The 13,306-nt window shown below is 39.3% G+C and overlaps 2 non-coding genes across 2 annotated transcripts; both read right to left on the reverse strand.

Annotated features, from left to right (window-relative positions):
* Window positions 1-352: 352 nt before the first annotated feature.
* On the reverse strand, window positions 353-459 carry LOC148293800 (small nucleolar RNA R71). The gene has a single exon (XR_015836845.1). It is a non-coding gene; the product is annotated as a small nucleolar RNA R71 (small nucleolar RNA).
* A 9,607-nt stretch (window positions 460-10,066) lies between these two features.
* Window positions 10,067-10,173, reverse strand: LOC148293801 (small nucleolar RNA R71). The gene has a single exon (XR_015836846.1). It is a non-coding gene; the product is annotated as a small nucleolar RNA R71 (small nucleolar RNA).
* Between the last annotated feature and the right edge of the window lie 3,133 nt (window positions 10,174-13,306).

Here is a 13,306-nt window from a genome sequence, read left to right on the forward strand (position 1 = left end):
GTTCATGGGAGAACTTGATATCCCAACAATTCCAGCATCTCCTTCAAGCATTTTGCTGCCCACTGTAGCTCGAAATTATGAGCTTAAATCTTCTCATCTTAATATGCTGCCTTCCTTTTATGGTTTACCTAATGAAGATCCATTGACTCATATAAAGGATATTTTTAATGTTGTGAGTTCTTTTCCCTTGACAGGTGTGACAGAAGATCAACTTCGAATGAGAGTGTTTCCATACACTTTAAAGGATAAGGCGAAGTATTGGTTGAATTCTTTGAAGCCTGGTTCACTCGCTACATGGTCTGCCATTCAAAAGAAGTTCCTGGAAAAATACTTCTCCACGCAAAAGACCGACATGCTTAGGGACAAGATCTTGTTATTTGCACAGCAAGATGATGAATCGTTTTGTGAAGCATGGGAGAAATTCAATGGGTTGCTCAACCAATGTCCTCATCATGGGATTCCATTGAAGCTTCAAATGCGTATGTTTTATAAAGGACTAACCCCTTCTAGTCATAATATAGTCACCAATTTTGCAGGTGGTTCTTTTAAAACCAAAACTCCAGAAGAAACGTACGAACTCTTTGAGGAGATAGCAATGGAGACCCAACATACGGATACAAGAGGTAAACGTGTTATTAGTGGTTCTAATGATGCTTCTAGTGTGCAGATTTCAAAACTGGAACAAAAGCTAGATGCTCTTCTTGCATTAAACTCAAGAAGCCCTCCGAAGGAAGTGTGTAGCATTTGTGAATCTCATGACCATGCTACCACAGCTTGTCCACTTGGGGCTGGATATCCAGAATTTGTGCAAGAGCAAGCTAAGTTGGTAAATTCCTACAACCAAGGTCCAAGAAATGATCCATACTCTCAAAGTTATAATCCAGGTTGGAGGAATCATCCAAACTTTTCATGGAGAAATACCCAGAATCAAGCAAATCCCCCTTCATTCCAAAGGCCACAACAATCATCATCATCATTGGAAGATATAGTGAAGCAGATGGCAATCAACCAATCCAATTTTCAGCAAACTACACAAGCTGCCATCTCCAAATTGGAAGTCCAATTAGGCCAAATAGCTGCTGAAATAACTCAAAGAGTGCCTGGGAAATGGCCAAGCCAAACTGAGATCAATCCAAAGAACCCAGAAGCCAAGGCCATTCATGTGCTCAGATCAGGTAAGATCATTGATAATAAAGATGATTCTAATCTTTCAAATGATGTTGTGATTGTAGAAAATGAAGAGGAGGAGACCATGGCCACGGAAGGAGAACAACTCAAAACTTCTCAATCTGCTCCTAAGGCCAAATCAGATTCTCAGAAATCCGATCAATTCCAATTGCATAAAAGGGATGACAAATTTGTGCCACCACATCTTCAAGAAGATAGATACGTGCCACCCGCTCCATATGTTCCACAGATTCCATTTCCAGGCCGTCTTAAGAAAGCAAAGCAAGATAAGGCTTTTAAAGAGATTTATGATATTTTGAGTAAAGTTAATATCAATTTGCCTTTGCTTGATCTTATTGAACAGATTCCTGCATATGGAAAATTCATCAAGGACTTGAAAACTCACAAGCTCAATTTCGCTCCAAATGAAGGAGTAAAGCTCGACCAGAATGTAAGTGCTGTATTGCAAAGGAAGCTTCCACCAAAACTAGATGATCCTGGCAGCTTTGACATTCCCATTAACATTGGAGGCAAGAAGGTTGGAAGAGCCATGTTGGACTTGGGAGCAAGCATCAATGTTTTGCCATATTCAGTTTATCAAGAGCTTGGCTTAGAAGGGATGAAGAAGACTCCAATGCGACTTGAACTAGCTGATCATTCTATAAAATATCCAAAAGGTATTGTAGAAGATATTCTAGTTCAAGTTAATACACTAATTCTCCCTGCTGATTTTGTAGTGATGGACATGGAAGACAATCCAAATGGAGATCGTGTTGATCCCATTCTCCTAGGCAGGCCATTCATGGCCACTGCAGACACAATCATCAAAGTGAAAGATAGCACTCTCTCCATGACTGTTTTGGGTGAAACTGTTGAATTTAAAATGCTTAATGCTCTATCTCAACCTTCTATCTCTCTTGATTCTTGCTTTTCAATTGATGTTGTGGATCATGAGGTTTCTTCCAAAATTTTGCAGAGAAAGTCTAATGATGCTCTAGAAGCTGTCTTAACACAAGAAGAGGAAGATCTTTGTGAACCGGAGTTCCAAGAAGTGGTGGCTGCCTTAGAAGTGTTTCCGCCATACCCACCATCCTTTAGGCCACCAATCGAGCCTCTTGGACCATCATCCACGAAATTGGAGCCATCCATTGTCATCCCACCAAAGCTAGAACTTAAACCTCTTCCCAATAATCTTAAATATACATATTTGGGTGCTAACGAAACTCTCCCTGTTATAATTGCTGCAGGTCTCTCCTCACATGAAGAAGAGAGCTTAATTAAAGTTCTAAAAGAGCATAAAACAGCCATTGGGTGGACCATAGCAGACATCAAAGGAATTAGTCCAAGCATGTGCATGCACCGGATTTTAATGGAAGAAGACAGCAAACCATCTCGTGATGCCCAAAGGAGGCTAAATCCCAACATGAAAGAGGTGGTTAGAGCTGAAGTTTTAAAGCTACTCGATGTAGGAATCATCTACCCAATTTCAGATTCTAAGTGGGTGAGCCCTGTGCAAGTTGTTCCAAAGAAGTCCGGAATCACCGTTGTGAAGAATGAGAAGAATGAGCTAGTTCCTACACGAACTGTCACTGGTTGGAGAGTTTGCATTGATTACAGGAAGTTGAACACATCCACTAGAAAAGATCATTTCCCCTTACCTTTTATTGATCAAATGCTTGAACGTTTATCTGGCCATGCTTACTATTGTTTTCTTGATGGTTTTTCAGGTTATAATCAAATTCCCATTGCTCCGGAAGACCAAGAGAAAACCACATTCACATGCCCATTTGGTACGTTTGCTTATAGAAGGATGCCATTCGGTTTATGCAATGCCCCAGCAACTTTCCAAAGATGCATGATGTCAATCTTTTCAGATATGGTGGAACGATTCATTGAGGTATTTATGGATGATTTTTCAGTTTTTGGTTCCTCTTTTGATAATTGTCTTCACCACTTGTCTCTAGTGCTTAAAAGATGCCAGGAAACAAATCTGATTTTGAATTGGGAGAAGTGTCACTTCATGGTGAGACAAGGCATTGTACTAGGCCATGTGATTTCAAGCAAGGGAATCGAAGTGGATAAAGCCAAGATCGACCTCATCTCAAATCTTCCACCCCCTACCTCTGTTAAAGGAATTAGAAGCTTTCTAGGTCATGCTGGATTCTATAGAAGGTTCATCAAAAATTTCTCAAGCATTACAAGGCCATTGTGTAATCTCCTTGCTAAGGATGCTGTTTTTGAGTTTAATGAAGCTTGCATGGAAGCTTTTTCTACCTTGAAGAGGGAGCTAACTTCAGCCCCTATTATCATAGCTCCGGATTGGTCTTTACCATTTGAAATAATGTGTGATGCCTCTGACTTTGCTATTGGTGCAGTTTTAGGTCAAAAGAAGAACAAGCTGCCCCATGTGATTCATTATGCTAGCCGGACCTTGAATGATGCTCAAATCAACTACTCCACAACAGAGAAGGAGTTGCTTGCTGTGGTTTTTGCTTTAGAAAAATTTCGTTCTTACCTTGTTGGTTCTAAAGTAATTGTTTATTCTGACCATGCAGCCCTTAGATACTTGCTCACTAAGAAGGATGCCAAACCACGCTTGATTAGATGGATTCTCTTGCTGCAAGAATTCGATTTGGAGATTCGAGATAAGAAGGGATGTGAGAATGTGGTAGCTGATCATTTGAGCAGAATTGTGGTTGAAGAAAAAGGAGGAGCTGTGCTACCCTTGAATGAGACTTTCCCTGATGAACAACTATATGCTGCCCAAGTCAAAGAGCCATGGTATGCTGATTTTGTTAATTATCTTGCTTGTGGTGTTCTTAGAAATGATCTAACTTCTCAGGATAAGAAGAAGTTCTTTTCCATGGTGAAACATTATGTATGGGATGAACCTTTCTTATTCAAGCATTGCCCGGATCAACTTATCAGAAGATGTGTTCCAGAAGAAGAGCAAGAAAGCATACTTAGGCATAGCCACGAATTGGCCTGTGGAGGTCACTTTGGAGCTAAGAAAACAGCACTTAAAATTCTGCAATCTGGTTTCTTTTGGCCCACTCTATTTAAAGATGCATTTAATTTTTGTGTTAAGTGTGATAGGTGCCAAAGGATGGGGAACATAAGTCGCAGGAACGAAATGCCATTGAATAACATACTTGTTGTGGAGCTCTTCGATGTGTGGGGTATTGATTTCATGGGGCCATTCCCATCTTCCTTTGGTTATACTTACATACTTGTTGCTGTTGATTATGTGTCTAAATGGGTGGAAGCCATAGCCACCAAAACCAATGATTATAAGGTGGTGTTGAAGTTCTTGAAGGATAATATTTTCACAAGGTTTGGTACTCCAAGGGCTGTCATTAGTGATGGAGGCAGCCACTTCTGTAACAAGCCATTCGAAGCACTCATGAAGAAGTACAACATCACCCATCGAGTCTCTACACCATATCATCCGCAAACTTCTGGTCAAGTGGAAATAAGCAATAGAGAAATTAAGCACATCCTGGAGAAGGTGGTGAACAATACAAGGAAAGATTGGGCAGCTAAGCTCAATGATTCATTATGGGCTTATAGGACTGCATATAAGACTCCCATTGGAATGAGCCCTTATCGTCTTGTGTTTGGGAAAGCTTGTCACCTACCAATGGAGCTTGAACACAATGCCTTTTGGGCCATCAAGAAGTTGAATTTTGATCTAGACAAGACAGGCCATGCAAGAAAGTTTCAGCTGAATGAATTGGAAGAAATTAGACATGAGTCTTATGAGAATGCAAAGCTTTACAAAGAACGAACCAAGAGTTACCATGACAGAAACATTCAACGGAAAGAGTTCTCCAAAGGTATGTCAGTTCTTTTGTTTAACTCACGTTTGCGTCTCTTTCCAGGAAAATTGAAGTCTAGATGGCAAGGCCCATTCACCGTGGTCAATGTTTCTCCCTATGGAGCTGTGGAGATTCAAAACCCTAAAGATGGCTCGACTTTCAAAGTAAATGGACAACGTTTAAAGCCATTCTATGAGGGAGTTTCAGCTGGCATCCAAACTGGCCATGTGGTAGATCAACTTCCCTTCGTACCATCAACTTAGCTGATTGCACAATGTCTTGCCAAGACAGTAACTAAGGCGCTTCTTGGGAGGCAACCCATGTGTTCAAGAAGAAGGTGCTTGGTAGCAAACGACCTAATCGCATCAAGGGGGAGCATTTCAATCCTTTCTCTTTACTTGTTATTATTTTAAATTTCTGTTTCTTTTTTTATAAAAATTTAAAAAAAAAAAAAAAAAAAAAATTTAAAAATTTAAAAAGATTTTTCATATGAGCTAACTTATGGTAACTCCAGTGAGCACTTCCGTCAATACAGTGTCTAGGAGTTATTTAGGCGACACCTTCGGTGTCTAAGAAGTTTGGGTTTTAAGCGGGACCATTGTGACCCCTCCAACCTTCCCGGATCCCCTGGCTGTGTTTTCTGAGGCCCTTAACTGGTCATCCATGAGTTGCTTATATATTCATTTTTTTTATTTTTTATTTTTCCTAAACCTTCTTCTAAACTTTTCCCTTTATCATTTGTTTGTTCTCAATCATCTTTTGTATGCTTTCACATTGAGGACAATGTTCAATTCAGGTCTGGGGGGAAGGTTTTCAATTTCAATTTTCTTATCCATTTGTGTTTTCAATTTTCGTTCTCTTGTCACTATTTTTTATTTTTTTTTTTTATTTTTTTTATTTTTAATTTTTTTAATTTTTTTAAAGAATGTCATACAATCAATGCTATGGAGCTGCTATTTGAGGTTTTCATATTAGAATTTTGCACTTCACAAAGCTTTTGCTCTTAGAATTCTGGTGGCTAAAGTACCACGCTCAAATTCTTGAAGGAAAATAGTGGAGACTACCCTAGTGAGCTATATCGAGCCTAATTGCTTTCTTGAGAGGGTTTAAAGTGTTCTATTTCTCATCCATACTTATTTTCTTCAATTCACTCTAATTGATCTCATTATTCCATTTTGATTGAATACTAAGGATGATTCTCTTTTGCAGATATCATGTGCTTGCTCTCATTCATGAATGAACTCATTGAAGTGATGCTAGGCTATGTGTGCATAACCATTCTATGTGCTTTCTTTTCACCCTACCTATATGTGTGTTCCATCAACCCTCTTGAAGCCAAACACTTAAAGCCTTTTCTTCTATCACCCTCATCATTTCCCTACCTTTGTATCTCAATCTGAGATACTTGACCTATTGTAGCCATACCCTATAGCTTAGAAATATACCAAGGTGTGCCAAGATAAAGTTTGAAGCAAGGAAGTTGCAGCCATGTACCTAAATAAAGATGATGTGAATCTGTGCAATGAAGTTAATGAAGATGCAGATCAAATCAACGAAGATGAAAGTGTTTCGATTTGATCTAAGTGTGAAAAATAAAGTCTATGCCAGGAGATACCATGAAGTTTGCTGCCATGCCAATCTAAATCAATGATGCCTTGCAGATTAATGAAGCATGCAACCTTGGTATGTTCTTAAGTTATTTGTTTTTCCTTCCAATTCTTCCATTTCCCCTAAACCTTAGCCTTTCATTACAACATTGTGAAAGACCTAGCTGATCTTTGAGGATGTATTCATGGGTGCTGGTAAGTATGTGTGTATCTCTATTCTTAGTATTTAATTCCTTTCATGAGATCTAACCAAATTTGTGCTTCTATTTCATACACTCACTTATGCTTTCTTGAGAGAATTAAAACATAGGTTCTGAGTGATTGAGTGTTATCTGTGAGAATTAGAGTCGAAGCATGTTCTCTATTCAAGGTTTGAGTGTGCTTGCTTTGAAACTGTGTGCCTTTGAGCTATAGCTTCCACTTGTACACACTGATTGATGACCTATCTTGGCAACTCTATGGTGTTGGAGGTATGACTAAAACTTTCTTTCATTTTCATTAGTTGATTTCAAAGTTGTTTTTCTAACCATTTTGTTTTGTAGAGTTAGAAAAACGTTTGTGGGTATCGTATCTGTTAAACCCTCAGGAGACACAACTCCTCCTACTAGGGATGCCTAGAGGTTTAAAGGCTTGTTGCATACGCTCAATGCAATCGAGTTACCTACGAAAGTGGTCTAGTTAACTTCTTGTTTTGTTTTTATCTTTGTTTCTCTTTTGTTTTGCTCGAGGACTAGCAAAATCTAAGTTTGGGGGTGTGTTAAGCTCATAATTTCATACATATACATGCCCAATTTACTTACTTCTTTTGCTTAGTTCCTATAATTCTAAGTTATTTCCCTCCCTTTGTGTGTTTTGTAGGCCAATAGAGCAAGAGAGCATAATTCATGCAATTCAAGCATGTTAAGGCCTAATTTGGATGAATGGAAGAAGAGCTTAAAAGACAAACTCATTTTGGCTACAGCCCCCTGCCAGTCCAGTTCCGTAGGTCATATTGCAAGCTTTGTTTTAGCAACCTACACAGCTCGGATGAGCCAGCATTCTTCATGAAAGTTGTTCCAATGGGTGTGTACTATAACATATCCAAAATTCAGCCCCATTGGATAAATATGGAGTCTGTTACCTAGCAAACACAGAGCCATGCTCAGGATGGATTTTATCAGCGCGCAAAATGAGTTAGAAATTTGTTTTGGCCTTAACTTCCTCCTCCGACCTTGGATTGGCCCAAATGATATATGGCTGGAAATAAGACATTCTGAACTTCAATTTCGAGTGCTTAAAGTCCTAATTTGATTAAGAGAAGCCCAAGTTGTAAGCCCTTGAAGTTGCTGGTTATGCTGACCTCAGCATGTGCTGGTTGGATGCGTGGTCATGGTGAGCTAGGTATGAGCTATCATTTCTGGTTGGAAGCTTGGTCATGGTGACATGAAGATGAGCTAGGGCTGCTGGTGGGATCTATTGGTGAAGTGCATCAACCAATTCAGATTTTATAATGCAAGTGTTGTATGCATTAGTGAAGTGCATCAACCAATTCATCTTTTATAATGCAAGTGTTGTATGCATTAGCCATATTGAATTCAGATTTGTCACTCCCCTCTCCCTATAAATACCACATCCATTCCACATTCAAGACACAACAAATCCTGAGATTCACAACCCCCACAATTCACTCCAACCATCCTCAAACACTCTCAAAATCCCAAACACTCCAACAATCACCAAAACAACTCCAGCAAACCTCTCTTTCATTTCCCTACGAATTTCATCTTCCTTAGCCATCACCACTCACTCAAACTCATCCCAAATCACCTCCATATCCTTCATACATCTTTCTAGAAGTGGGGAAGCTCTTGGAGAAGCATTAGAAGTGGAGAAGCACTTGGAGAAGCCTTGGACACCACAAGAACTTCAGAAAAAGGGTTTTTCTACTCTTATTGTATTCATTATGTTTTCTCATTTCTGTTCAAGTCTCTTTTCCATTATGAGTAGCTAAATGCATAACTAGGGCTTCGATGTAACCTAACATGAATATTCTGGGTTTATAAGTTTGGAGTTTCAAGTTTGATTCATGATTCATGTTCTTATTCATTATGCTTATAAGTTAACATGCTTGTTTGAATGATTGATCACCATTAGAACTTGTTTGTTAACTATCTTGGTTTGAATTAAGAGTATACACCATGCTTTAATTCGAATTGAACTATGAATAGGAAGAGTATGTATGGACATTCGACAACAGGGATTAGATACATACTTGGTTGTTTAAAATGTTCTTCTATGCTTAATGGGTTCCTAATGCTTAATTTTAGGTTAGACAACAAATGATCAAATTAGGGAATTAGGAACACAAGGTTAGGACCAAACACCATGGCCTAATCATACTTTAGCTAGAATCAATCTTTGAATCTGAATTAGACTTGTTACTTGAATCTTTATAACCCAGAATTGAATTGTTATGGTGATTCGAATGCCCTAGTCTCAAAATCTGTTTTCCAACTCTTAAAACCACTCTTTGTTACATTTGTTTACTTGTTTTTGTTTGCAATTTCATTTTGCTTCTTTTGTTCAACAATCACAACCACTCTTGTTTTAAATTCTGTTTTAGACATAACCTCCTACTTTCTTGAATTTGGTAATCTAAGTACATAACTAGTTTTAACTTCTCAGTCTTCGTGGGTACGACCTCGTACTTGTCTTGCTATACTACTAATTGCCCCGTACAATTGCGAGTTAACATAATATTAACAACAAATTTTGGCGCCGTTGCCGGGGACTGAACGAAAGTTCTTCCCTGGTTATGTGCCCAAGGTTACCCTATTCTTTTTAGTGTTTCTAATTAATCTAATTTTCTGTTTCAGGTAGTTTATGTCTAAAAATCCATTACTTGAACAAGTTAGGTCTTCGTTCCAACGTTCTAGATCTTTGAACGCAGGACCATCATTGCAACCCAGACGAGTGACCTCTGAAATTCAGAATCGTCTAGAAAGGGAGTTGTCAACTGCAAAAGAGCAAGCTCTTGCTACATTTACAAGTCTTGCTCTCCACACTGAACTTCCCGGTTCTTCACTTTCAAATTCGGAAGCAAGTTCAGACCAAGAAGAAGAAGAAATGATGGCTGCCATTGAGTTCATGGGAGAACTTGATATCCCAACAATTCCAGCATCTCCTTCAAGCATTTTGCTGCCCACTGTAGCTCGAAATTATGAGCTTAAATCTTCTCATCTTAATATGCTGCCTTCCTTTTATGGTTTACCTAATGAAGATCCATTGACTCATATAAAGGATATTTTTAATGTTGTGAGTTCTTTTCCCTTGACAGGTGTGACAGAAGATCAACTTCGAATGAGAGTGTTTCCATACACTTTAAAGGATAAGGCGAAGTATTGGTTGAATTCTTTGAAGCCTGGTTCACTCACTACATGGTCTGCCATTCAAAAGAAGTTCCTGGAAAAATACTTCTCCACGCAAAAGACCGACATGCTTAGGGACAAGATCTTGTTATTTGCACAGCAAGATGATGAATCGTTTTGTGAAGCATGGGAGAAATTCAATGGGTTGCTCAACCAATGTCCTCATCATGGGATTCCATTGAAGCTTCAAATGCGTATGTTTTATAAAGGACTAACCCCTTCTAGTCATAATATAGTCACCAATTTTGCAGGTGGTTCTTTTAAAACCAAAACTCCAGAAGAAACGTACGAACTCTTTGAGGAGATAGCAATGGAGACCCAACATACGGATACAAGAGGTAAACGTGTTATTAGTGGTTCTAATGATGCTTCTAGTGTGCAGATTTCAAAACTGGAACAAAAGCTAGATGCTCTTCTTGCATTAAACTCAAGAAGCCCTCCGAAGGAAGTGTGTAGCATTTGTGAATCTCATGACCATGCTACCACAGCTTGTCCACTTGGGGCTGGATATCCAGAATTTGTGCAAGAGCAAGCTAAGTTGGTAAATTCCTACAACCAAGGTCCAAGAAATGATCCATACTCTCAAAGTTATAATCCAGGTTGGAGGAATCATCCAAACTTTTCATGGAGAAATACCCAGAATCAAGCAAATCCCCCTTCATTCCAAAGGCCACAACAATCATCATCATCATTGGAAGATATAGTGAAGCAGATGGAAATCAACCAATCCAATTTTCAGCAAACTACACAAGCTGCCATCTCCAAATTGGAAGTCCAATTAGGCCAAATAGCTGCTGAAATAACTCAAAGAGTGCCTGGGAAATGGCCAAGCCAAACTGAGATCAATCCAAAGAACCCAGAAGCCAAGGCCATTCATGTGCTCAGATCAGGTAAGATCATTGATAATAAAGATGATTCTAATCTTTCAAATGATGTTGTGATTGTAGAAAATGAAGAGGAGGAGACCATGGCCACGGAAGGAGAACAACTCAAAACTTCTCAATCTGCTCCTAAGGCCAAATCAGATTCTCAGAAATCCGATCAATTCCAATTGCATAAAAGGGATGACAAATTTGTGCCACCACATCTTCAAGAAGATAGATACGTGCCACCCGCTCCATATGTTCCACAGATTCCATTTCCAGGCCGTCTTAAGAAAGCAAAGCAAGATAAGGCTTTTAAAGAGATTTATGATATTTTGAGTAAAGTTAATATCAATTTGCCTTTGCTTGATCTTATTGAACAGATTCCTGCATATGGAAAATTCATCAAGGACTTGAAAACTCACAAGCTCAATTTCGCTCCAAATGAAGGAGTAAAGCTCGACCAGAATGTGAGTGCTGTATTGCAAAGGAAGCTTCCACCAAAACTAGATGATCCTGGCAGCTTTGACATTCCCATTAACATTGGAGGCAAGAAGGTTGGAAGAGCCATGTTGGACTTGGGAGCAAGCATCAATGTTTTGCCATATTCAGTTTATCAAGAGCTTGGCTTAGAAGGGATGAAGAAGACTCCAATGCGACTTGAACTAGCTGATCATTCTATAAAATATCCAAAAGGTATTGTAGAAGATATTCTAGTTCAAGTTAATACACTAATTCTCCCTGCTGATTTTGTAGTGATGGACATGGAAGACAATCCAAATGGAGATCGTGTTGATCCCATTCTCCTAGGCAGGCCATTCATGGCCACTGCAGACACAATCATCAAAGTGAAAGATAGCACTCTCTCCATGACTGTTTTGGGTGAAACTGTTGAATTTAAAATGCTTAATGCTCTATCTCAACCTTCTATCTCTCTTGATTCTTGCTTTTCAATTGATGTTGTGGATCATGAGGTTTCTTCCAAAATTTTGCAGAGAAAGTCTAATGATGCTCTAGAAGCTGTCTTAACACAAGAAGAGGAAGATCTTTGTGAACCGGAGTTCCAAGAAGTGGTGGCTGCCTTAGAAGTGTTTCCGCCATACCCACCATCCTTTAGGCCACCAATCGAGCCTCTTGGACCATCATCCACGAAATTGGAGCCATCCATTGTCATCCCACCAAAGCTAGAACTTAAACCTCTTCCCAATAATCTTAAATATACATATTTGGGTGCTAACGAAACTCTCCCTGTTATAATTGCTGCAGGTCTCTCCTCACATGAAGAAGAGAGCTTAATTAAAGTTCTAAAAGAGCATAAAACAGCCATTGGGTGGACCATAGCAGACATCAAAGGAATTAGTCCAAGCATGTGCATGCACCGGATTTTAATGGAAGAAGACAGCAAACCATCTCGTGATGCCCAAAGGAGGCTAAATCCCAACATGAAAGAGGTGGTTAGAGCTGAAGTTTTAAAGCTACTCGATGTAGGAATCATCTACCCAATTTCAGATTCTAAGTGGGTGAGCCCTGTGCAAGTTGTTCCAAAGAAGTCCGGAATCACCGTTGTGAAGAATGAGAAGAATGAGCTAGTTCCTACACGAACTGTCACTGGTTGGAGAGTTTGCATTGATTACAGGAAGTTGAACACATCCACTAGAAAAGATCATTTCCCCTTACCTTTTATTGATCAAATGCTTGAACGTTTATCTGGCCATGCTTACTATTGTTTTCTTGATGGTTTTTCAGGTTATAATCAAATTCCCATTGCTCCGGAAGACCAAGAGAAAACCACATTCACATGCCCATTTGGTACGTTTGCTTATAGAAGGATGCCATTCGGTTTATGCAATGCCCCAGCAACTTTCCAAAGATGCATGATGTCAATCTTTTCAGATATGGTGGAACGATTCATTGAGGTATTTATGGATGATTTTTCAGTTTTTGGTTCCTCTTTTGATAATTGTCTTCACCACTTGTCTCTAGTGCTTAAAAGATGCCAGGAAACAAATCTGATTTTGAATTGGGAGAAGTGTCACTTCATGGTGAGACAAGGCATTGTACTAGGCCATGTGATTTCAAGCAAGGGAATCGAAGTGGATAAAGCCAAGATCGACCTCATCTCAAATCTTCCACCCCCTACCTCTGTTAAAGGAATTAGAAGCTTTCTAGGTCATGCTGGATTCTATAGAAGGTTCATCAAAAATTTCTCAAGCATTACAAGGCCATTGTGTAATCTCCTTGCTAAGGATGCTGTTTTTGAGTTTAATGAAGCTTGCATGGAAGCTTTTTCTACCTTGAAGAGGGAGCTAACTTCAGCCCCTATTATCATAGCTCCGGATTGGTCTTTACCATTTGAAATAATGTGTGATGCCTCTGACTTTGCTATTGGTGCAGTTTTAGGTCAAAAGAAGAACAAGCTGCCCCATGTGATTCATTATGCTAGC

This window comes from Prunus avium, chromosome 6 (assembly GCF_965620075.1).
Source record: "Prunus avium chromosome 6, drPruAviu1.hap1.1, whole genome shotgun sequence".
Taxonomy (NCBI): domain Eukaryota; kingdom Viridiplantae; phylum Streptophyta; class Magnoliopsida; order Rosales; family Rosaceae; genus Prunus; species Prunus avium.